The sequence below is a fragment of the Schistocerca gregaria genome, chromosome 8 (genome assembly GCF_023897955.1).
Source record: "Schistocerca gregaria isolate iqSchGreg1 chromosome 8, iqSchGreg1.2, whole genome shotgun sequence".
NCBI lineage: Eukaryota > Metazoa > Arthropoda > Insecta > Orthoptera > Acrididae > Schistocerca > Schistocerca gregaria.
Window position 1 is genome coordinate 6,155,636 of NC_064927.1, and position 25,237 is coordinate 6,180,872.

General features: G+C 48.9%; 8 non-coding genes across 8 annotated transcripts; all 8 read right to left on the reverse strand.

Moving 5' to 3' along the window:
• Window positions 1-2,870: 2,870 nt before the first annotated feature.
• Window positions 2,871-2,943, reverse strand: Trnak-cuu (transfer RNA lysine (anticodon CUU)). The gene has a single exon. It is a non-coding gene; the product is annotated as a tRNA-Lys (tRNA).
• A 7,184-nt stretch (window positions 2,944-10,127) lies between these two features.
• Trnak-cuu (transfer RNA lysine (anticodon CUU)) lies at window positions 10,128-10,200 on the reverse strand. Its single transcript has one exon. It is a non-coding gene; the product is annotated as a tRNA-Lys (tRNA).
• A 1,461-nt stretch (window positions 10,201-11,661) lies between these two features.
• Window positions 11,662-11,734, reverse strand: Trnak-cuu (transfer RNA lysine (anticodon CUU)). The gene has a single exon. It is a non-coding gene; the product is annotated as a tRNA-Lys (tRNA).
• Window positions 11,735-13,169: 1,435 nt separating this feature from the next.
• On the reverse strand, window positions 13,170-13,242 carry Trnak-cuu (transfer RNA lysine (anticodon CUU)). Its single transcript has one exon. It is a non-coding gene; the product is annotated as a tRNA-Lys (tRNA).
• A 1,421-nt stretch (window positions 13,243-14,663) lies between these two features.
• Trnak-cuu (transfer RNA lysine (anticodon CUU)) lies at window positions 14,664-14,736 on the reverse strand. The gene has a single exon. It is a non-coding gene; the product is annotated as a tRNA-Lys (tRNA).
• Window positions 14,737-21,820: 7,084 nt separating this feature from the next.
• Window positions 21,821-21,893, reverse strand: Trnan-auu (transfer RNA asparagine (anticodon AUU)). Its single transcript has one exon. It is a non-coding gene; the product is annotated as a tRNA-Asn (tRNA).
• A 1,444-nt stretch (window positions 21,894-23,337) lies between these two features.
• Trnak-cuu (transfer RNA lysine (anticodon CUU)) lies at window positions 23,338-23,410 on the reverse strand. Its single transcript has one exon. It is a non-coding gene; the product is annotated as a tRNA-Lys (tRNA).
• Window positions 23,411-24,859: 1,449 nt separating this feature from the next.
• Window positions 24,860-24,932, reverse strand: Trnak-cuu (transfer RNA lysine (anticodon CUU)). The gene has a single exon. It is a non-coding gene; the product is annotated as a tRNA-Lys (tRNA).
• Window positions 24,933-25,237: the final 305 nt, after the last annotated feature.

The window sequence follows — 25,237 nt, forward strand, 5'->3', positions numbered from 1 at the left end:
GCTGCCTAATATTTTCCTAACGTCACACTCGTCACGTACTTCACTTTTATTTCATAATCATTTCTGAGAGGTAAAGGAATTGCATGACATCCTGCAGAGCTAGTGGCGTCAAAATTAACACTCATACTTGATGTTACTCAAAAGGCGAACGAGTTAGTTTCTGGCATTGTTTTAGATGTGCAAGTGCCAGTGAAAACTCGTCGTGACGGCACTCTGCCGACCATTTCGCTAGTTAACACCGGTCTTGTTGTGTGTGTTTCAAGCTCAAGAGCATCTCCAAGCAGAAAATGGTCAAAGGCAACATTCAGACGGTTTCGTACTGCTCAGTTGCTACATTAAAACGGTATGTTTCTTTTTTAGAACTGATAAAACACGAGCGTGACAGCATTCGAACCTGTAATCTTCAGATCCGAAGTCCGACGCCTTACCCACTAGGCCACACGGTCACTGACGACCAAGTGCAACTTGTATATGATTCATCTCGAAACGCTCACACCTCTGGTGATTTGTGTTTTCGTTCTACACAGCCGCTGCCCCTTGCTATTTCCCACCCATTCGTTACATTCAACATCTTACGTGACCCACCAAATATAGACTGGGAAACAAGACCACTCACTTTGTGCATACGGAATCGAAGGCAGGGCGTCCCTCGCCGCATTTGCAACGATGGCCATATTTTACTTCTGCAGAAGCGGCGTCGTCGTCGACGACGACGACGACGACGACGACCGCGAGAGTCTCTGAAATATGTGAGAAATACATCTATAAAATGTAATTCAGACTGCCTCGTCCCACCTTATGCTGAACCGCTTTGGCAAAGGCTTTATCTGCGCCATTCGCCTTAATCACATCTGAGAGTAATTCTTAATAAAAGGCATGTCGCTAATTGTTCGTCATCACAGATACTGTTTGCTATACGGCCACGACGCGCAACTGATTTCCAAAATTCGACTTCCTCCTTTGAGGATGGAGCTCACGACCCTTGGTTTACTAGACCAGTGCTCTACCACAGAGCTAAAGAGGCACGGCCTAGCGGTACTTTTGCGTAATTCGTCCTTACGGTCGTCTGGATCATCAGACTTCAGCTGACAACACTTCATATTACCGACTAATATTTGCAGCTATGGCGACCCATTACTGCTTGGCTACACATCTGACACGTAACCGATGTCCTCTCCAAACAACAACACTTGCATTTCAGAACATGTCTTTCACACATGTCTACAAAATCACCTTCACCTTCAAATACAGTTTCCTTGCGACTGACAGAGACGTCGGCAAAGTTTAAAGTTGCTATTTCCATTACATCACGTTAACAAGAAAAACGGTAATTTACATCTGCAGCGGAACAAAATTCCGTTCCGCCCAGCGTGGGGCTCGAACACACCACCCTGATATTAAGAGTCTCATGCTCTACCGACTGATCTAGCCGCTCTGCTTCGGTGAATACTTGCCGGGTAGCACGTCACACAGTACTCGTTTGGGTTGGGTGGTCCAATACAGAATCTCTCCATGCTGCCTAATGTTTTCCTAACGTCACACTCGTCACGTACTTCACTTTTATTTCATAATCATTTCTGAGAGGTAAAGGAATTGCATGACAACCTGCAGAGCTAGTGGCGTCAAAATTAACACTCATACTTGATGTGACTCAAAAGGCGAACGAGTTACTTCCCGACGTTGTTTTAGATGTGCAAGTGCCAGTGGAAACTCGCGGTGACGGCACTCTGCCGACCATTTCGCTAGATAACACCGGTCTTGTAGTGTGTGTTTCAAGCTCAAGAGCATCTCCAAGCAGAAAATGGTCAACAGCAACATTCAGACGGTTTCGTACTGCTCAAATGCTACATTAAAACGGTATGTTTCTTTTTCAGAACTGATAAAACACGAGCGTGACAGCATTCGAACCTGTAATCTTCAGATCCGAAGTCCGACGCCTTAACCATTAGGCCACACGGTCACTGACGACCAAGTGCAACTTGTATATTACTCATCTCGAAACGCTCACGCCCCTGATGATTTGTGTTTTCGTTCTACACAGCCGCTACCCCTTGCTATTTCCCACCCATTCGTTACACTCAACCTCTTACGTGACCGACCAAATATAGACTGGGAAACAAGACCACACACTTTGTGCATACGGAATCGAAGGCAGGGCGTCCCTCGCCACATTTGCTACGATGGCCATTTGATACTTCTGCAGAAGTGACTACGACGACGACGACGACGACGACGACAGCGAGAGTCTCTGAGATCTGTGAGAAATACATCTATAAAATGTAATTCAGAGTGCCTCGTCCCACCTCATGATGTACCGCTTTGGCAAAGGCTTTATCTGCGCCATTCGCCTTAATCACATCTGAGAGTAATTCTTAATAAAAGGCATGTTGCTAATTGTTCGTCATCACAGATGCTGTTTGCTAAACGGCCACGACGCGCAACTGATTTCCAAATTTCGACTTCCTCCTTTGAGGACGGAGCTCACGACCCTTGGTTTACTAGACCAGTGCTCTACCACTGAGCTAAAGAGGCGCGGCCTAGCGGTACTTTTGCGTACTTCGTCCTTACGGTCGTCTGGATCATCAGACTTCAGCTCACAACATTTCATATTACCGACTAATATTTGCAGCTATGGCGACCCATTGCTGCTTGGCTACACATCTGACACGTAACCGATGTGCTCTAGAAACAACAACACTTGCATTTCAGAACATTTCTTTCACACATGTCTACAAAATCACCTTCATCTTCAAATACAGTTTCCCTGCGACTGACAGAGACGTAGGCAACGTTTAAAGTTGCTATTTCCATTACATCACGTTAACCAGAAAAACGGTAATTTACATCTGCAGCGGAACAAAATTCCGTTCCGTCCAGCGTGGGGCTCGAACCCACGACCCTGAGACAAAGAGTCTCATGCTCTACCGACTGAGCTAGCCAGGCTGCTTCGGTGAATACTTGCCGGGTAGCACGTCACACAGTACTCGTTTGGGTTGGGTGGTCCCATACAGAATCTCTCCATGCTGCCTAATGTTTTCCCAACGACACACTCGTCCCGTACTTCACTTTTATTTCATAATCATTTCTGAGAGGTAAAGGAATTGCATCACAACCTGCAGAGCTAGTGGCGTCAAAATTAACACTCATACTTGATGTGACTCAAAAGGCGAACGAGTTACTTTCCGACGTTGTTTTAGATGTGCAAGTGCCAGTGAAAACTCGCGGTGACGGCACTCTGCCAACCATTTCGCTAGTTATCACCGGTCTTGTTGTGTGTGTTTCAAGCTCAGGAGCATCTCCAAGCAGAAAATGGTCAACAGCAACATTCAGACGGTTTAGAACTGCTCAATTGCTACATTAAAACGGTATGTTTCTCTTTAAGAACTGATAAAACACGAGCGTGACACCATTCGAACCTGTAATCTTCAGATCCGAAGTCCGACGCCTTATCCATTAGGCCACACGATCACTGACGACCAAGTGCAACTTGTATATGACTCACCTCGAAACGCTCACACCCCTGATGATTTGTGTTTTCGTTCTACACAGCCGTTGCCCCTTGCTGTTTCCCACCCATTCGTTACATTCAACCTCTTACGTCACCGACCAAATATAGACTGGGAAACAAGACCACACACTTTGTGCATACGGAATCGAAGGCAGGGCGTCCCTCGCCGCATTTGCTACGATGGCCATTTGCTACTTCTGCAGAAGCGGCGGCGGCGGCGGCGGCGACGACGACGACGACGACGACGACGACAGCGACAGCGACAGCGACAGCGACAGCGACAGCGACAGCGACAGCGAGAGTCTCTGAGTTATGTGAGAAATACATCTATAAAATGTAATGCAGAGTGCCTCGCCCCACCTCATTATGTACCGCTTTGGCAAAGGCTTTATCTGCGCCATTCGCCTTAATCACATCTGAGAGTAATTCTTAATAAAAGGCATGTTGCTAATTGTTCGTCATCACAGATACTGTTTGCTATACGGCCACGACGCGCAACTGATTTCCAAAATTCGACTTCCTCCTTTGAGGACGGAGCTCACGACCCTTGGTTTACTAGACCAGTGCTCTACCACTTTTTTTTTTTTTTTTTTGGGCCTCCCATCACCCCTTTTAGCCCATCTTTGCGCTCTCCATAATTCGCCTTCATCGGCGTCGGCTTTTCACGCCATGTACATAACCATAAACTGATGAGACAAAGTTAATCCCTTTATCGTGGAGAAACTAATGTACCCCTTCTTTGGGCTTATTGATAATGTAAAAAAAGAATGAAGTCTTCAGTAGGTAGAAACAGAAGTTATGTTCAGTTTGTTTCCTTTTTCATCGCTGTTTTTTGTTGTCACACTTAAAGCAAATAGGCTTCCTTGACAAAGAAACGTCAGAGGGATATTCCGAAACTGCCTCTTCTCTCTGAAAATGCTTAAAAAACAAACCATATTCGGTGAGAAGCAACCATTTATAATGGCTTCTTGAAAAATAAATTAATAAACGTTGAACTCAAAGAACGGCAATTCCCGTAAAAACTATTTTTTTTTTTTTTTTCCACGATTGTAAAGTAAGTTAGTTGTGGTGAACACTCCCTTACGTTTGTCTTCTGTGTCCGCAGATATTTCTTGTTAATTCTTTTACATCAGGGTCTTGATTAAAAAATTTGCGTATGTTTCTTTATATTTAATAATCTTCAGTAACATGTGATGCTCAGTTAGCAGATAGATCCAAAAATCCTCTTGGCTTTTCTCTTCCTTCGTGAAGAGGTAATGTACCGTTGCCGCTTTCAGCCAATTGACTGCGTTGCGTTTCGTGTTAGGAAAGGGTACATCATCCGGTGTCAAAAAGTCCGCAGGCGTTATAGCGTTAGGTGACGTTCGAAGGATGAGTGCCAGCTTTCGTCGGACATTCAGCCATATATCTTTAACCTTGTCACACACGAAACGATGTTCTTCGTTATCAATTAAACTACACGTTGCACAAAAAGGCGAATCCGCTAAGTGGATCGTATGAAGATTCGAGTTTGTTGCAACTTTCCTATTTACAACAAAGTACCATGTTGCTTTCAGATGAGTAGCTAAGTTACGGTTATGAATATTTGCCCATATCACTTTCCAGTTAGAACATAAATAGTTTTGTTCTATTTTGTTGTTCTTCTTGTCTCCCATCAATTTGCCATATATTTCTTTTACGTTTGTCATGTCTTTTTCCGGAATTCTTGAATGTAGGTAGCTATATTCTATTAAAAACCATCGTAAATGGTAAAGTCCGCTCGGTATGTGCTGCACATTAATGGGTGGAGAGAGGTCATCTGGAGCTATTTCAGATAGCAAGTGCGCGGCGATACAGCTGCCGGATTGTCTCCATTGTTGAAACGTATTGGAGATGCCTGCGACTTTTTAGTAACATTCGTTAAGTTTAAGCCGCCATTATTAGTGGCGAGCGTCAGAGTGTCATACTGGATTTTAAAGATGTGGCCACGGCTCACAAAATAGCCTATTGCTGACATAATTTGTTTGGCGATGCCGGCGGGTATTGGCAGTATCTGGGCGACATAATTGACTTTGGAAGTAATAGAGACGTTCGCTAAAGACACTCTCTGAATTTCATTTAATTGTCGAATACTATGTGTCCGTACACTAGCTCGTATGGTAGTTAGTACTTGTCTATAGTTGGCCGCAATAGTTTGACGTATATTTTTTCGGAAATCAATGCCGAGACACTTCAAGGCTGTTAGCTCACGTAACTGACCGTGTGTGCGCATGCCAATGCCACGTCCGATATTGAATATGCCGGACTTGGTTTTGTTTAACCTCGCGGCTGACGCTCGTTCGTATTTTTCTATTATGTGCATTGACGTCTCGACTTCCGCTACATTCATAACGAGAAACCCAACATCGTCCGCATAAGCTTTACATATTATTTTGTTTCCTCATATTTGCAATCCTTGTAACCGCTGAGTCAAGGTAGCGAGCAAAGGTTCGATGGCCATGGCAAAAAGTGCCATGGACAACGGACAACCTTGCCTGACGGAACATGCGATCTCGACTGGCCGGCTAGGCTGTCCATTTATGATGATTCTGGAGGAGTTATTCGTTACCAAACGTCGTATGAGGTCAACGAATCTCGGCGGAAAACCCATTGCGCCTATCGTTTTCAGGAGGTAGGAGTGGCTGATCCTGTCGAAGGCTTTATAGAAATCTAACGACACGATGGCACATTTTAGTCGACATACTTCTGCTATTGAAATTATGTCGCGGTAGTCGGACAGCGTTTGCTGAATTTTCCTACCCTTGCCCACGCTAGACTGATATGGGCCGGTGACGCTGGCCATTACATTTTTAAGTCTGTGGGCTAAGAGCCGCGAAAAAATTTTATAGTCACTGTTCAGCAGAGTGATTGGTCTCAAATTTCCAATTTTCTTGCCAGCCGATTTTTTTGCGATTAACACTATCATACCTTCGCGAAAATCTTTCGGTATCTCCTTATTGAGGTTCAGAAGTTCATTACAGATGCATGTAATTCTATGTTTTATATGTTCCCAGAAGACTTGATAAAATTCTGCTGGTATGCCGTCAGCTCCAGGGGATTTATTGTTTGCACTTTGATAGACAGCATAGTGTACATCGTCTTCGGTCGCCTCCGCTATTAGAGCTTCCGCGTACGCGTTACCAACGCGTCCTTGCAGGTGGGTCAGTAAATCGTCCTGTGCTTTTTCGTCTACCTCTTTATGTGAAAACAAGTTGTCGAAATGGGTTAGTATTTCTGCTTTTATGTCGTTGTGCATTGTCAAGGTGGTTCCATTATCAGTTTGAAGCTCCGTCAGTATTTTGCGGAATCCTCGTTTAGTTTCACGAGTCACATGATATACCGAAGTGGCTTCTTTTTGCGCCACAGTCTCTGCTCTTGACCTTATTTGGTAGCCTTCAAGCTGTTGTCGCCTTAATGACAGTATTTTTGCCTGGATTTTTTTAATTCTCCCATGGTTCCCAATAGCTGTAGCACCTTGCAGGTAGAGTTCTCGGAGACAATGAAAGTAAAATTCTATCGTTCTTTTCCGCCAAAATCTCTTCTCCCGGGAGTAGTTGATGAAACATCTCCGGATCTGAGGTTTGGCGCATTTGAGCCACCAATCCAAAGTCGAGTGGTAAGAGATGAGTTTGGTCTCGCAGGCTCTCCAAGTGGTGAGAAAGGCTTCTCGACAGGCAGGATCTTTTAAGTGTGAAACATTAAGTTTCCATGGCCCTTTATATCGACAGGTTCCTTGTCGTTCCAAATTTAATGTGCATATATATGCAGCGTGGTCCGAAAAAACGGTTGGCCAAACTTCAGACTGCAGGATGCAGTGTTTCAGATTGGGCGAGACATATATTCGATCCAACCGGCTCACTGAATGATTAGTGAGGTGGGTAAAGCCGGGTGCCGCGCCGTGCTTTTGCTCCCACGAATCGGTTAAACGGAGGTCGGTGACTATACGTTCAAGGTCCGGCGATTTGTTGTAGTTCGGAGTTTGGTCTTTGGCATGTATGACACTGTTAAAGTCGCCTCCAAGGATGGTATGGGTGCAGTGTACACCAAACAAAGGAACAATTCCCTCCTTAAAAAACTGTGCTCGTTGGCACCGATTGGTAGAACCAGAGACATTAAGAATCCTGGTGTTATAAAGCGTGCCGGCAATGCCTCTGCCGTTAGGCAGTTTTGTTACGTCTGTAATGACGACGCCCTCTTTGAAAAGAAATGCGGTACCCAAATCACATCCAATTCCAGGATTGACTATAGCATTATACCCCTGTATGAAGTCAAGTTTGATGTTTGTTACTTCTTGTAAAAACAAAATGTCCACATCAGCTGCATACAGGAAATCTTTTAAATTTTGTAAATTAAATGTGCTACAAATTTTATTGATGTTCAGCGTAGCGATCTTATAGGCCTGCAACGGAACTACGTTAGCCAAGATGGGAGTGTAATTAGGAAAAACTCTGGCAACATATCATTTCGAAAAAACATTAAGAAATCTGACCCAAGAGACATGTGGACACAAGTCAGTAAAACCGTTCAGACTAGAAATATTCATGACTTGGGAAGCGATCAGTCGGCTTCTCCGTGTCTGGGACAGTATCCGTCGCGGCGATGACATTCAAGACGACGTCATCTCGTGGTGTGGCCATCGTGGTGACTGTAACGGTTCCTGTGGTGTCCATAATTGCGTCCTCCTTTGTAGTGTCGTCGACATCGTCTGCCCACGGATTCGACAGCCCTGTCATCGGTTCGTCATTAAGTGGTGCACTATATTCAGGTGTTTGCTGGTGATTTTTATCTTCGGTTCGGGTAATTGCTACGTCAGCGGAGGGCAAACTGGCAGAACCTGAGGTACTATCCAAGGACACAGGGTCTTCGTTAGATGACTGCTGATTGCACTGCAAGTTCTCAGATACAGATTGACGTATTTTGCCCCCTATTTGCTTCGCCTGTTCACGCAGTTGTGGTGCAGTCTGCTCTGCACCTTGACGCGCGATCCTCCGTTTTTTAGATTTCTTGGGAGATACGTCTCGTGGTGGACTTTGGACGGTACCTGAAGAAGCCTCAGGTTGCAAAGTAGCACTACTCGAAGTGACTGACGCCAGGTCTGATTTCATTGCACTTGACGGGCTGTGGTCAGTGCCTAAGGCAGCTGCAGGATTCGGAAGAGCACCACTAGAAACGGCTGGTTGCGAGTCCGTTTTCTGTGCACCTGATACGCTTTTGATACCTCCTAAAGAAGCTCCAGGATGCAGAGGAGCACTACCCGAAGCGACTGAGGTCGCGTCCGTATCCATTGCCTCATTGGGCGATTCCACGGCGACAAGGGCAGGAGCAGATATGTCTTCGCAGGAGGGTTGAGTGTCTACAGATGCTACACCTGAGTCGGTCGGTTGGTCGGTCGCTTGTGGGTCGGTATTCGTAGTAACTTCGGGGGGAGCAGTGGCACTTGCAAAAACGCGCGCTACGGCGACATATGTCACGGGCAGCGTTGACATAGCAGGGGGCCTGACGGCATCGCCGGCAGGCAGTTGCGCCACACGCCTTTGAACACATTCTGCACGAACGTGGCCTGGTAAATTGCAGACAGCACACGTTTTCGGTTGCTCATCATACATCACAACCGCTCTATATCCGCAGACGTTTATAAACGACGGAATGTGCTTCTGCAATTCGACTTTTAATTGGCGCACACCATTCAAAACAGGGAATTTGTGTGCAGCAGACCACCGTTCGGCAATATTACTCAAAACTTTCCCGTATGGAGCAATAACTGCATTTATCTGGTCACTTGTAATTTCAAAGGGAAGTTCAAAGACTCGCACAGTCCGAATACCTAGACCAGCATGGGCAACGGTAACCTCCCCAACATTTCCGTCAGCATGTTTAAATTTCAGAATGCCACCACAAGATCGAACTATCCTTTCACACAATTCTGGACTGGCAAGTTTCACGAAAACCACACTGTTCATAATCGAGAAATGTATGCCGATAATATCATCAAGTCCTATTTTAACATCATCCTCTAACCACTGTTCAACATCAAATGACCTCGGTCGGACAAAGTTGCGATCAAACGTGAATTTCAAAGTATCTTTTCGTTGCGGTTGCGACATATCTTAATTCTTTTTCATGTCTACACAAATACTATAGACAGCGACGCATTGCAGCAAGAGCAGAGACTTACCACGCGGAGCTAACGCAGCACAGCACACAGCACGGCACGTCCGACCTCCAGCGCAGCCGCTGGCTGAATGTGACTGAGCTAAAGAGGCGCGGCCTAGCGGTACTTTTGCGTACTTCGTCCTTACGGTCGTCTGGATCATCAGACTTCAGCTGACAACACTTCATATTACCGACTAATATTTGCAGCTATGGCGACCCATTAGTGCTTGGCTACACATCTGACACGTAACCGATGTGCTCTCCAAACAACAACACTTGCATTTCAGAACATGTCTTTCACACATGTCTACAAAATCACCTTCACCTTCAAATACAGTTTCCTTGCGACTGACAGAGACGTAGGCAAAGTTTAAAGTTGCTATTTCCATTAGATCACGTTAATCAGAAGAACGGTAATTTACATCTGCAGCGGAACAACATTCCGTTCCGCCCAGCGTGGGGCTCGAACACACCACCCTGAGATTAAGAGTCTCATGCTCTACCGACTGATCTAGCCGGGCTGCTTCAGTGAATACTTGCCGGGTAGCACGTCACACAGTACTCGTTTATGTTGGGTGGTCCAATACAGAATCTCTCCATGCTGCCTAATGTTTTCCTAACGTCACACTCGTCACGTACTTCACTTTTATTTCATAACCGTTTCTGAGAGGTAAAGGAATTGCATGACAACCTGCAGAGCTAGTGGCGTCAAAATTAACACTCATACTTGATGTGACTCAAAAGGCGAACGAGTTACTTTCCGACGTTGTTTTAGATGTGCAAGTGCCAGTGAAAACTCGCGGTGAGGGCACTCTGCCGACCATTACGCTAGTTATCACCGGTCTTGTTGTGTGTGTTTCAAGCTCAGGAAAATCTCCAAGCAGAAAATGGTCAACAGCAACATTAAGACGGTTTCGAACTGCTCAATTGCTACATTAAAACGGTATGTTTCTTTTTCAGAACTGATAAAACACGAGCGTGACAGCATTCGAACCTGTAATCTTCAGATCCGAAGTCCGACGCCTTACCCATTAGGCCACACGGTCACTGACGACCAAGTGCAACTTGTATTTGACTCATCTCGAAACGCTCACACCCATGATGATTTGTGTTTTCGTTCTACACAGCCGCTGTCCTTGCTATTTCCCACCCATTCGTTACATTCAACCTCTTACGTGACCGACCAAATATAGACTGGGAAACAAGACCACACACTTTGTGCATACGGAATCGAAGGCAGGGCGTCCCTCGCCGCATTTGCTACGATGGCCATTTGCTACTTCTGCAGAAGCGGGTGCAGCGACGACGACGACGACGACGACGACGACGACGACGACGACGACGACGACCGCGAGAGGCTCTGACATATGTGACACATACATCTATAAAATGTAATTCAGACTGCCTCGTCCCACCTTATGCTGTACCGCTTTGGCAAAGGCTTTATCTGCGCTATTCGCCTTAATCACATGTGAGAGTAATGCTTAGTAAAAGGCATGTCGCTAATTGTACGTCATCACAGATACTGTTTGCTATACGGCCACGACGCGCAACTGATTTCCAAAATTCGACTTCCTCCTTTGAGGATGGAACTCACGCCCCTTGGTTTAATAGACCAGTGCTCTACCACTGAGCTAAAGAGGCGCGGCCTAGCGGTACTTATGCGTACTTCGTCCTTACGGTCGTCTGGATCATCAGATTTCAGCTGACAACACTTCATATTACCGACTAATATTTGCAGCTATGGCGACCCATTGCTGCTTGGCTACGCATCTGACACGTAACCGATGTGCTCTAGAAACAAGAACACTTGCATTTCAGAACATTTCTTTCACACATGTCTACAAAATCACCTTCATCTTCAAATACAGTTTCCTTGCGACTGACAGAGACGTAGGCAAAGTTTAAAGTTGCTATTTCCATTACATCACGTTAATCAGAAAAACGGTAATTTACATCTGCAGCGGAACAAAATTCCGTTCCGCCTAGCGTGGGGCTCGAACCCACGACCTTGAGATTAAGAGTCTCATGCTCTACCGACTTAGCTAGACGGGCTGCTTCGGTGAATACCTGCCAGGCAGCACGTCACGCAGTACTCGTTTGGGTTGGGTGGTCCCATACAGAATCTCTCCATGCTGCGTAATGTTTTCCTAACGTCACACTCTTCACGTACTTCACTTTTATTTTATAATCATTTCTGAGAGGTAAAGGAATTGCATGACAACCTGCAGAGCTGCTGGCGTCAAAATTAACACTCATACTTGATGTGACTCAAAAGGCGAACGAGTTACTTTCCGTCGTTGTTTTAGATGTGCAAGTGCCAGTGGAAACTCGCGGTGACGGCACTCTGCCGACCATTTCGCTAGTTATCACCGGTCTTGTGTGTGTTTCAAGCTCAAGAGCATCTCCAAGCAGAAAATGGTCAACAGCAACATTCAGACGGTTTCGAACTGCTCAATTGCTACATTAAAACGGTATGTTTCTTTTTAAGAACTGATAAAACACGAGCGTGGCAGCCTTCGAACCTGTAATCTTCAGATCCGAAGTCCAACGCCTTACCCATTAGGCCACACAGTCGATGACGACCAAGTGCAACTTGTATATGACTCATCTCGAAACGCTCACACCCCTGATGATTTGTGTTTTCGTTCTACACAGCCGCTGCCCCTTGCTATCTCCCACCCATTCGTTACATTCAACCTCTTACGTGACCGACCAAATATAGACTGGGAATCAAGACCACACACTTTGTGCATACGGAATCGAAGGCAGGGCGTCCCTCGCCGTATTTGCTACGATGGCCATTTGCTACTTCTGCAGAAGCGGCGACGACGACGACGACGACGACGACGACGACCGCGAGAGTCTTTGAGATATGTGAGAAGTACATCTATAAAATGTAATTCAGAGTGCCTCGTCCCACCTCATGCTGTACCGCTTTGGCAAAGGCTTTATCTGCGCCATTCGCCTTAATCACATCTGAGAGTAATTCTTAATAAAAGGCATGTCGCTAATTGTTCGTCATCACAGATACTGTTTGCTATACGGCCACGAAGCGCAACTGATTTCCAAATTTCGACTTCCTCCTTTGAGGATGGAGCTCACGACCCTTGGTTTACTAGACCAGTGCTCTACCACTGAGCTAAAGAGGCGCGGCCTAGCGGTACTTTTGCGTACTTCATCCTTACGGTAGTCTGGATCATCAGACTTCAGCTGACAACACTTCATATTACCGACTAATATTTGCAGCTATGGCGACCCATTACTGCTTGGCTACACATCTGACACGTAACCGATGTCCTCTCCAAACAACAACACTTGCATTTAAGAACATGTCTTCCACACATGTCTACAAAATCATCTTCACCTTCATATACAGTTTCCTTGCGACTGACAGAGACGTGGGCAAAGTTTAAAGTTGCTATTTCCATTACATCACGTTAATCAGAAAAACGGTAATTTACATCTGCAGCGGAACAAAATTCCGTTCCGCCCAGCGTGGGGCTCGAAAACACCACCCTGAGATTAAGAGTCTCATGCTTTACCGACTGAGCTAGCCGGGCTACTTCGGTGAACACTTGCCGGGTAGCACGTCACACAGTACTCGTTTGGGTTGGGTGGTCCAATACAGAATCTCTCCATGCTGCCTAATGTTTTCCTAACGTCACACTCGTCACGTACTTCACTTTTATTTCATAATCATTTCTGAGAGGTAAAGGAATTGCATGACAACCTGCAGAGCTACTGGCGTCAATATTAACACTCATTCTTGATGTGACTCAAAAGGCGAACGAGTTACTTTCCGACGTTGTTTTAGATGTGCAAGTGCCAGTGAAAACTCGCGTTGACGGCACTCTGCCGACCATTTCGCTAGTTAACACCGGTCTTGTTGTGTGGTATCAAGCTCAAGAGCATCTCCAAGCAGAAAATGGTCAACAGCAACATTCAGACGGTTTCGTACTGTTCAATTGCTACATTAAAACGGTATGTTTCTTTTTCAGAACTGATAAAACACGCGCGTGACAGCATTCGAACCTGTAATCTTCAGATCCGAAGTCCGACGCCTTATCCATTACGCCATACAGTCACTAACGACAAGATGCAACTTGTGTATGACTCATCTCGAAACGCTCACACCCCTGATAATTTGTGTTTTCGTTCTACACAGCCGCTGCCCCTTGCTCGTTCCCACCCATTCGTTACATTCAACCTCTTACGTGACCGACTAAATATAGACTGCGGAACAAGACCACACACTTTGTGCATACGGAATCTAAGGCAGGGCGTGCCTCGCCGCATTTGCCACGATGGCCATTTGCTACTTCTACAGAAGCGGCGGCGGCGACGACGACCTCTAGAGGCTCTGACATGTGTGAGAAATACATCTACAAAATGTAATTCAGACTGCCTCGTCCCACCTTATGCTGTACCGCTTTGGCACCGGCTTTATCTGCGCCATTCGCCTTAATCACATCTGATAGTAATTCTTAATAAAAGGCAAGTCGCTAATTGTTCGTCATCACAGATACTGTTTGCTATACGGCCACGACGCGCAACTGATTTCCAAAATTCGACTTCCTCCTTTGAGGATGGAACTCACGACCCTTGGTTTACTAGATCAGCGCTTTCCCACTGAGCTAAAGAGGCGCGTCCTAGCGGTACTTTTGCGTACTTCGTCCTTACGGTCGTCTGGATCATCAGACTTCAGCTGACAACACTTCATATTACCGACTAATATTTGCAGCTATGGCGACCCATTAGTGCTTGGCTACACATCTGACACGTAACCGATGTGCTCTCCAAACAACAACACTTGCATTTCAGAACATGTCTTTCACACATGTCTACAAAATCACCTTCACCTTCAAATACAGTTTCCTTGCGACTGACAGAGACGTAGGCAAAGTTTAAAGTTGCTATTTCCATTACATCACGTTAATCAGAAAACGGCAATTTACAAATGCAGCGGAACAAAATTCCGTTCCGCCCAGCGTGGTGCTCGAACCCACGACCCTGAGATTAAGAGTCTTGTGCTCTACCGACTGAGCTAGCCGGGCTGCTTCGGTGAATATTTGCCAGGCAGCACGTCACGCAGTACTCGTTTGGGTTGGGTGGTCCCATACAGAATCTCTCCATGTTGCCTAATGTTTTCCTAACGTCACACTCGTCACGTACTTCACTTTTATTTCATAATCATTTCTGAGAGGTAAAGGAATTCCATGACAACCTGCAGAGCTGCTGGCGTCAAAATTAACACTCATTCTTGATGTGACTCAAAAGGCGAACGAGTTACTTTCCGACGTTGTTTTAGATGTGCAAGTGCCAGTGAAAACTCGCGTTGACGGCACTCTGCCGACCATTTCGCTAGTTAACACCGGTCTTGTTGTGTGTGTATCAAGCTCAAGAGCATCTCCAAGCAGAAAATGGTCAACAGCAACATTCAGACGGTTTCGTACTGCTCAATTGCTAATTTAAAACGGTATGTTTCTTTTTCAGAACTGATAAAACACGAGCGTGACAGCATTCGAACCTGTAATTTTCAGATCCGAAGTCCGACGCCTCAACCATTAGGCCACACAGTCACTGACGAATAAGTGCAACTTGTGTATGACTCATCTCGAAACGCTCACACCCCTGCTAATTTGTGTTTTCGTTCTACACAGCCGCTGCCCCTTGCTCGTTCCCACCCATTCGTTACATTCAAACTCTTACGTGACCGACCAAATATAGACTGCGAAACAAGACCACACACTTTGTGCATACGGAATCTAAGGCAGGGCGTGATTCGCCGCATTTGACACGATGGCCATTTGCTACTTCTACAGAAGCGGTGGCGGCGACGGCGACGGCGACGGCGACGGCGACGGCGACGGCGACGGCGACGGCGACGGCGACGACGACGACGACGACGACGGCGACGACGACGGCGACGACGACGACGACGACCTCTAGAGGCTCTGACATATGTGAGAAATACATCTATAAAATGTAATTCAGACTGCCTCGTCCCACCTTATGCTGTACCGTTTTTTTTTTTTTTTTTTCCTTTATTGTCATTTTATACCTACAAAGGTAGGCCGGCAGCGGCCTAATATGCCGCTCTTCGGCCACAAGAAACATACAAGAGATAAAAACAGGAAGACATAATCTCAAAACACGGACATGGAGGACAAAAATCAGAAGACAACAGAGAATAAAAAGAAATGAAGTCGTTCACCGACGCAGCACTGTTTCAGTTTTAAAAAGACGGGCAGCACAGCACGGAACAGAGAACACTAGCACAGGTGAACGGTGGAGCAGAAAACGAAGAAACACTCGAGGCACAGACGGGACGAAAGACACGGACACTGCGGAGATGGGCTTCGGCGCTTGCAGGGGCACTGTCCACACCGAAAAGCTGGGGGCCTGCCAAGGGAAAAAACAGGGGGAGGGAAGGAGGGAGGGGGAGATAGGATGCCAGGGAGGAGGAGGGGAGAAAACGAAAAAAGGGGGGTGGAAGCCCAGGGAGAGGGGGAGGGGAGGTAAGGATGAAAGGAGGGAGAGAGGGAGGGAGAGAAGGGAGAGAGGGTGCCCACAGGAAAATGAGAGGAGAGGGGAAGGCAAGGCTCAAAGTTGGTAGGAGGGGTAGATGGAGGGGAGGAGGGCATCATCCGGGAGGGGGAGTCGGCGGAAGCCACCTTGGGAGAGGGTGTGGAGAGTGTGAAGATGGAGAGCAGGTGGGATACAGGAGTACAGGCGCGGCAGTGGGTTGGGGTGGGAGAGGATGGAAGAGACAAGCGGGTGGGGAGGATCAAGCTTGCGGGAGGTGTAGAGGATCCGTATCCGTTGGAGGAAGAGAAGGAGGTGTGGGAAGGGGATGAGGTCATAGAGGAGCCGCGTGGGGGAAGGGAGGCGGATGCGATAGGCGAGGCGGAGTGCATGCCGTTCAAGGATTTGAAGGGATTTGTAAAAGGTAGGCGGGGCAGAGATCCAGGCGGGATGGGCATAACAGAGGATAGGGCGGATGAGAGATTTATAGGTGTGGAGGACGGTGGAGGGGTCCAGACCCCATGTGCGGCCAGAAAGGAGCTTCAGGAGGTGGAGTCGGGAGCGTGCCTTGGCTTGGATTGTCCGGAGATGAGGGGTCCAGGAGAGGCGACGGTCAAGGGTGACGCCAAGGTACTTGAGGGTGGGTGTGAGGTTAATAGGACGGCCATAAATGGTAAGATAGAAATCAAGGAGACGGAAGGAAGGGGTGGTTTTGCCTACGATGATTGCCTGGGTCTTGGAAGGATTGACCTTGAGCAACCACTGGTTACACCAAGAGGTGAACCGGTCAAGATGGGATTGGAGAAGGTGTTGGGAGCGTTGCAGGGTGGGGGCAAGGGCAAGGAAGGCGGTGTCATCGGCGTACTGGAGAAGGTGAAGGGGGGGTGCAGGTGGAGGCATGTCCGCCGTATAAAGAAGGTAAAGAAGAGGGGAAAGGACGGAACCTTGGGGCACACCGGCAGAGGGGTAGAAGGTGTAGGAATCAGTGTTGTGGATAGTGACATAGGAAGGGCGGTGGGAAATGAAGGAGGCGATCAGACGGACGTAGTTAATAGGAAGAGCAAAGGTTTGGAGCTTGAAGAGGAGACCAGAATGCCACACTCGGTCATAGGCGCGTTCAAGGTCAAGGGAGAGGAATATGGCGGAGCGACGGGAGTTGAGTTGTTCGGAGAGGAGGTGAGTGAGGTGAAGGAGAAGGTCATCGGCAGAGAAGGATGGTCGAAAGCCACATTGGGTGGAGGGAAGGAAGCGGTGCCGGTGGAGATGCTGGTGGATGCGGCGGGTTAGAATGGATTCCAGGACCTTGCTGAAGACCGAGGTAAGGCTTATAGGACGGTAGGAGGAGACAGCGGAAGGTGGTTTATCGGGTTTGAGGAACATCAGGATCCGGGAGGTTTTCCACAGGTCGGGGTAGAAGCCGGTGGACAAGACCACATTGTACAGCCTGGCCAGGGTGGAGAGGAAGGGGGTGGGAGCTTCACGGAGGTGACGGTAAGTAACACGGTCGTGACCAGGAGCAGTGTTGCGTTTGGTGCGGAGTATATCGATGATGTCTTGAGTAGTTATAGGGGTATTGAGTTCAGTGTGTGTAATGTTGTCCAAGTACTGGAAGCCAGGAGCTAGTGGAGGGATAGAGGTGTCAGTTCGATCGCGGACATCGGGGAAGAGGGAATAATCGAACTGGGGATCGTCAGGGATGGTAAAGACATCGGTGAGGTAGGAGGCAAAATGGTTGGCCTTACTAAGGTTGTCAGGAAAGGGATTGTCATTATGAAGGAGAGGATAGTAAGGGGGGGGTTTTGATCCAGTAAGGCGGCGGAAGGCTGACCAGTATTTGGACGAGTTAATAGGTAGGGTAGCATTAAGACGGGTGCATGTCTGTCGCCAGTCCCGGCGTTTCTTAGCCGCGAGCAAGTTCCGGATGTGTCTCTGGAGTTGCCGGTGGCGTTGTAGTATGTCCCGGTCACGCGTGTGGAGGAAGGCACGGTAGAGACGACGGGATTCTCGAAGGAGGAGGACGGCCTGTGGGGGTAAAATGGGACGGTGCGGGTGGATGGCGACGGTAGGGATGTGGGCCTCCACGGCCTCAGACAAGGTCTGCTGGAGAAAGGATGCGGCATGGGTTATGTCATGTGGGCGGTGGTAGGTGAGGGGGTGGCTATCGACCCAGGTAGTAAGGGTATCCCGGTATGCATTCCAGTCGGCACGGGAGTAATCATGGACATACTTGGGGGGAGGGTCAAGGCGAGGATCGGGACGGGGGCGACGACCGTCTGATATGGTAAGAAGGACAGGGAGATGGTCACTGCCAATAGGGTCGAGGACGTCCACCGCTATGCGGCCAAGGAGATTGGGGGAGGCTAGGACGACATCGGGTGTGGTATTGGATTCAGGGCGGGTGTGTTGGGGAAGAGGAAGGACATCTCCTTGGATGGTGGCGAGGAACCGATGCCACCGCCGTAACTGGGTGGCGGAGCGACTATGGATATTGAGATCTGCGGCAATCACGTAGGAGGAGAAGGTACGGTCGATGTGGGAAAGGAAGTCAAAAGGAATAGGGGCAGAGGGGCGGACATAGATGGTGGCGCAGGTAACGGTGAGGCCGGGGAAGAATAGACTAAGGATCAGGTGTTCCGTGGGGTTGGGAAGGAGGGGTTGGAGCCGAACAGGGATCTGGCGATGGTGGCCAATGGCAACTCCGCCACGCGCTATCGGGAGGGGGTTGTCAGAGCGGTGAAGGAGGTAGGGCGAGGTATGGACAGTATGGTGGGGCTGGAGGAATGTTTCGTTTAGGAGGAAGGCATCCACGCGGTGGGTGGTGAGGGTATGCATAAGGAGATTCTTGTTGACAGGAAGGGAACGGATGTTGTTAAACAGGATACGTTGCTGTCGCGCCATAGTGGGAATTTAGACGAGGGTGTCGAGACGGGAGAAGGTAAAATGGGCCTGGTTATGGGAGTAGGTGGCGTAAGTGTTGAGCTGGAAGACGGAACGGGCGGCAAGGGATACCTGCTGGAGGGTGTGGGGGCGCTGAAAGGGGTGGATGTTCTGAAGGACAACGGTTACAAAGCGAATGATGTCCTCAGCTGTGGGGGGGGGGACGGAGGGAATTGCCGGGAGGGGTGGGGGCATCCAAGGGGCGGACAGGGACAGTGAGTTCAGGAGCGGAGGGAGGGGGTCGGGCCTTGCACTTTTGGGAGTAGGTTGGGTGTTGGAGGTTACAGGTGTTACAGGAGGGGGGGGGACTGAAGGTTGGGGCACTGCCGGAGGAAGTGCGCTTCTTTGCAGTGCGGGCAGACGGGGGCCTCGCGGCACTCAGATGTAGGATGTGCATTATAGCGCAAGCACCTCTGGCAGCGGATGGACTGTGGAGGGGAGCGGGAGGGGTCGACCTTATAACGGCGGTTGAAAAGGAGGGCACCCTCCTTGAGGATGAGGTCTATGGAGGGAGCATGCTCGGAGAACACCCGCATGAGGCGGGTGGGGCCGGCTGGATTGTGAATCCGGCGGACAGCTCGAACCTCTAGATAGGGATGGGCCTTCAGCTCCGCCAACACCTCCTCCTCCGTGATCATCGGGCTAAGCCGAGTGATCACGGCAGTGAGGGTCGGTGGGCGACGGGGCGGCTGGGGTTGTCGGGATGAGGAGGGGGGGGGGAGCAGGGGCAAGGGAGGCATGGGGACCAAACCGTTTGAGGGGAATGCGGGAGAGGATGTCGGAGTGGAGGGTGGGGCTGGGGGATGTGATCAGGACGGAGTCCCGACGGGGGGTGAGAAGGGAGATCGGGGCTCCGGGGAAGTGCTGGCGGAGGAGAAGGGTAAGATTGCGGGCCTCCAGGAGAGAGGGATCAGGGTGAGAAAGGAGGTACCTGTAGGAGGGGGAGGTAGAGGAGGGAGTAGATAGGGAAGGTGAGGTGGTATCCATGGCATCCTGGGGGGTTGGAGGGGGGAGAGTCTGCGACTTCTTGGGAGCAGAAGAGGCTGGGGTGCCGCTGGGACGTTTCACAGCGGGAGAGGGACGGGAAGAGGTGTGGGGGATGGGGACGACCGGGAGATGGCGGGAGACGGCAGGTCCCACCGGCGGTGCAGGCACTGGTGGTGGTGCTGGTGCTGGCGCTGGGGCTGGAGCTGGCGCCACAGAAGATGCAGTGGCAGTGGTTGGCACTGGCGATGGCGAGGGCGATGGTGATGGTGATGGTGATGGTGATGACGATGATGATGGTGTGGCGTGGGTGGTGGCCCGACGGGCAACAACCCTGGCGGGGGTGGCATGAGTCACATGTGGGAGGGGAGGGAATGGGTCACGTGAGGCATGGGGGGTAGGAACAGGGGAGGGAGCAACAAAAGGAGCGGGGGTGGGAAGAGTGAGGAGGGGGGGGAATATATGGGGGAGGCGGTGAATGAGCACACCACGTGATGGTGGTGGCAGCAAGTGAGGGGGACGTGTACACGATTGCAGTGGTAGTGGCGGTAGTTGTGGGGGTTGTCATGGTGAGAGGATAAGTGGGAGAGGGGAAAAGAGGAAAAATAACAGGGGACAGTCAAAGGACAAGGACAAGAGACTGACGAAGAGGAAGGGTAAGACGTAAGCAGAGACGACAGAAAGAAAGACGGGCAGGGAGCGGCGGCGGCGGCGGCGGCAGCGGCGGCAGCGGCGGTCGGCAACAGCAGCAGCGGCAGGAACCGGATACGGTGGCGGCAACCGGCGGCGACGTCGGCGGGAGACCGGCGGCGGCGGCGGCGGCGGCGGCGGCGGCGGCGGCGGCGGGAACCGGCGGCGGCGGTTGGCAACAGCAGCAGCGGCAGCAGCGGCAGGAACCGGATACGATGGCGGCAACCGGCGTCGGCGGGAGACCGGCGGCGGCGGCGGCGGCGGCGGCGGCGGCGGCGGCGGTGGTGGGAACCGGCGGCGGCGGCAGCGGCGGCTGGGACCAACGGCGGCAAAGGCTCGGGACAACGGCAGCTGCAGCGATCTCTGAAACTCCTAGCACTTCGAAATTAACGACAATAATATCGAAGGGCGCAACCCTCTCGAGTTACGCCGAAGAACATGCTGTACCACTTTGGCAAAGGCTTTATCTGCGCCATTCGCCTTAATCACATCTGAGAGTAATTCTTAATAAAAGGCATGTCGCTAATTGTTCGTCATCACAGATACTGTTTGCTATACGGCCACGACGCGCAACTGATTTCCAAAATTCGACTTCCTCCTTTGAGGATGGAACTCACGACATTTCGTTTGCTAGACCAGTGCTCTACCACTGAGCTAAAGAGGCGCTTCCTAGCGGTACTTTTGCGTACTTCGTCCTTACGGTCGTCTGGATCATCAGACTTCAGCTGACAACACTTCATATTACCGACTAATATTTGCAGCTATGGCGACCCATTACTGCTTGGCTACACATCTGACACGTAACCGATGTGCTCTCCAAACAACAACACTTGCATTTCAGAACATGTCTTTCACACATGTCTACAAAATCACCTTCACCTTCAAATACAGTTTCCTTGCGACTGACAGAGATGTAGGCAAAGTTTAAAGTTGCTATTTTCATTACATCACATTAATCAGAAAAACGGCAATTTACATCTCCAGCGGAACAAAATTCCGTTCCGCCCAGCGTGGTGCTCGAACCCACGACCCTGAGATTAATAGTCTTATGCTCTACCGACTGAGCTAGCCGGGCTGCTTCGGTGAATATTTGCCAGGCAGCACGTCACGCAGTACTCGTTTGGGTTGGGTGGTCCCATACAGAATCTCTCCATGTTGCCTAATGTTTTCCTAACGTCACACTCGTCACGTACTTCACTTTTATTTCATAATCATTTCTGAGAGGTAAAGGAATTGCATGACAACCTGCAGAGCTGCTGGCGTCAAAATTAACACTCATTCTTGATGTGACTCAAAAGGCGAACGAGTTACTTTCCGACGTTGTTTTAGATGTGCAAGTGCCAGTGAAAACTCGCGGTGACAGCACTCTGCCGACCACTTCGCTAGTTAACACCGGTCTTGTTGTGTGTGTTTCAAGCTCAAGAGCATCTCCAAGCAGAAAATGGTCAACAGCAACATTCAGACGGTTTCGTACTGCTCAATTGCTAATTTAAAACGGTATGTTTCTTTTTCAGAACTGATAAAACACGAGCGTGACAGCATTCGAACCTGTAATTTTCAGATCCGAAGTCCGACGCCTTATCCATTAGGCCACACAGTCACTGACGGATAAGTGCAACTTGTGTATGACTCATCTCGAAACGCTCACACCCCTGATAATTTGTGTTTTCGTTCTACACAGCCGCTGCCCCTTGCTCGTTCCCACCCATTCGTTACATTCAAACTCTTACGTGACCGACCAAATATAGACTGGGAAACAAGACCACACACTTTGTGCATACGGAATCTAAGGCAGGGTGTGCCTCGCCGCATTTGCCACGATGGCCATTTGCTACTTCTACAGAAGCGGTGGCGACGACGACGACGACGACGACGACGACGACGACCTCTAGAGGCTCTGACATATGTGAGAAATACATCTATAAAATGTAATTCAGACTGCCTCGTCCTACCTTATGCTGTACCGCTTTGGCAAAGGCTTTATCTGCGCCATTCGCCTTAATCACATCTGAGAGTAATTCTTAATAAAAGGCATGTCGCTAATTGTTCGTCATCACAGATACTGTTTGCTATACGGCCACGACGCGCAACTGATTTCCAAAATTCGACTTCTTCCTTTGAGGATGGAACTCACGACATTTAGTTTGCTAGACCAGTGCTCTACCACTGAGCGAAAGAGGCGCGTCCTAGCGGTACTTTTGCGTATTTCGTCCTTACGGTCGTCTGGATCATCAGACTTCAGCTGACAACACTTCATATTACCGACTAATATTTGCAGCTATGGCGACCCATTAGTGCTTGGCTACACATCTGACACGTAACCGATGTGCTCTCCAAACAACAACACTTGCATTTTAGAACATGTCTTTCACACGTGTCTACAAAATCACCTTCACCTTCAAATACAGTATCCTTGCGACTGACAGAGACGTAGGCAAAGTTTAAAGTTGCTATTTCCATTACATCACGTTAATCAGAAAAACGGCAATTTACAACAGCAGCGGAACAAAATTCCGTTCCACCCAGCGTGGTGCTCGAACCCACGACCCTGAGATTAAGAGTCTTATGCTCTACCGACTGAGCTAGCCGGGCTGCATCGGTGAATACTTGCCAGGCAGCACGTCACGCAGTACTCGTTTGGGTTGGGTGGTCCCATACAGAATCTCTCCATGTTGCCTAATGTTTTCCTAACGTCACACTCGTCACGTACTTCACTTTTATTTCATAATCATTTCTGAGAGGTAAAGGAATTGCATGACAACCTGCAGAGCTGCTGGCGTCAAAATTAACACTCATTCTTGATGTGACTCAAAAGGCGAACGAGATACTTTCCGACGTTGTTTTAGATGTGCAAGTGCCAGTGAAAACTCGCGGTGACGGCACTCTGCCGACCACTTCGCTAGTTAACACCGGTCTTGTTGTGTGTGTTTCAAGCTCAAGAGCATCTCCAAGCAGAAAATGGTCAACAGGAACATTCAGACGGTTTCGTACTGCTCAATTGCTAATTTAAAACGGTATGTTTCTTTTTCAGAACTGATAAAACACGAGCGTGACAGCATTCGAACCTGTAATTTTCAGATACGAAGTCCGACGCCTTATCCATTAGGCCACACAGTCACTGACGAATAAGTGCAACTTGTGTATGACTCATCTCGAAACGCTCACACCCCTGATAATTTGTGTTTTCGTTCTACACAGCCGCTGCCCCTTGCTCGTTCCCACCCATTCGTTACATTCAACCTCTTACGTGACCGACCAAATATAGACTGCGAAACAAGACCACACACTTTGTGCATACGGAATCTAAGGCAGGGCGTGGATCGCCGCATTTGCCACGATGGCCATTTGCTACTTCTACAGAAGCGGTGACGACGACGACGACGACGACGACGACGACGACGACGACGACCTCTAGAGGCTCTGACATATGTGAGAAATACATCTATAAAATGTAATTCAGACTGCCTCGTCCTACCTTATGCTGTACCGCTTTGGCAAAGGCTTTATCTGCGCCATTCGCCTTAATCACATCTGAGAGTAATTCTTAATAAAAGGCATGTCGCTAATTGTTCGTCATCACAGATACTGTTTGCTATACGGCCACGACGCGCAACTGATTTCCAAAATTCGACTTCCTCCTTTGAGGATGGAACTCACGACATTTCGTTTGCTAGACCAGTGCTCTACCACTGAGCGAAAGAGGCGCGTCCTAGCGGTACTTTTGCGTATTTCGTCCTTACGGTCGTCTGGATCATCAGACTTCAGCTGACAACACTTCATATTACCGACTAATATTTGCAGCTATGGCGACCCATTAGTGCTTGGCTACACATCTGACACGTAACCGATGTGCTCTCCAAACAACAACACTTGCATTTTAGAACATGTCTTTACACGTGTCTACAAAATCACCTTCACCTTCAAATACAGTATCCTTGCGACTGACAGAGACGTAGGCAAAGTTTAAAGTTGCTATTTCCATTACATCACGTTAATCAGAAAAACGGCAATTTACAACAGCAGCGGAACAAAATTCCTTTCCACCCAGCGTGGTGCTCGAACCCACGACCCTGAGATTAAGAGTCTTATGCTCTACCGACTGAGCTAGCCGGGCTGCATCGGTGAATACTTGCCAGGTAGCACGTCACGCAGTACTCGTTTGGGTTGGGTGGTCCCATACAGAATCTCTCCATGTTGCCTAATGTTTTCCTAACGTCACACTCGTCACGTACTTCACTTTTATTTCATAATCATTTCTGAGAGGTAAAGGAATTGCATGACAACCTGCAGAGCTGCTGGCGTCAAAATTAACACTCATTCTTGATGTGACTCAAAAGGCGAACGAGATACTTTCCGACGTTGTTTTAGATGTGCAAGTGCCAGTGAAAACTCGCGGTGACGGCACTCTGCCGACCACTT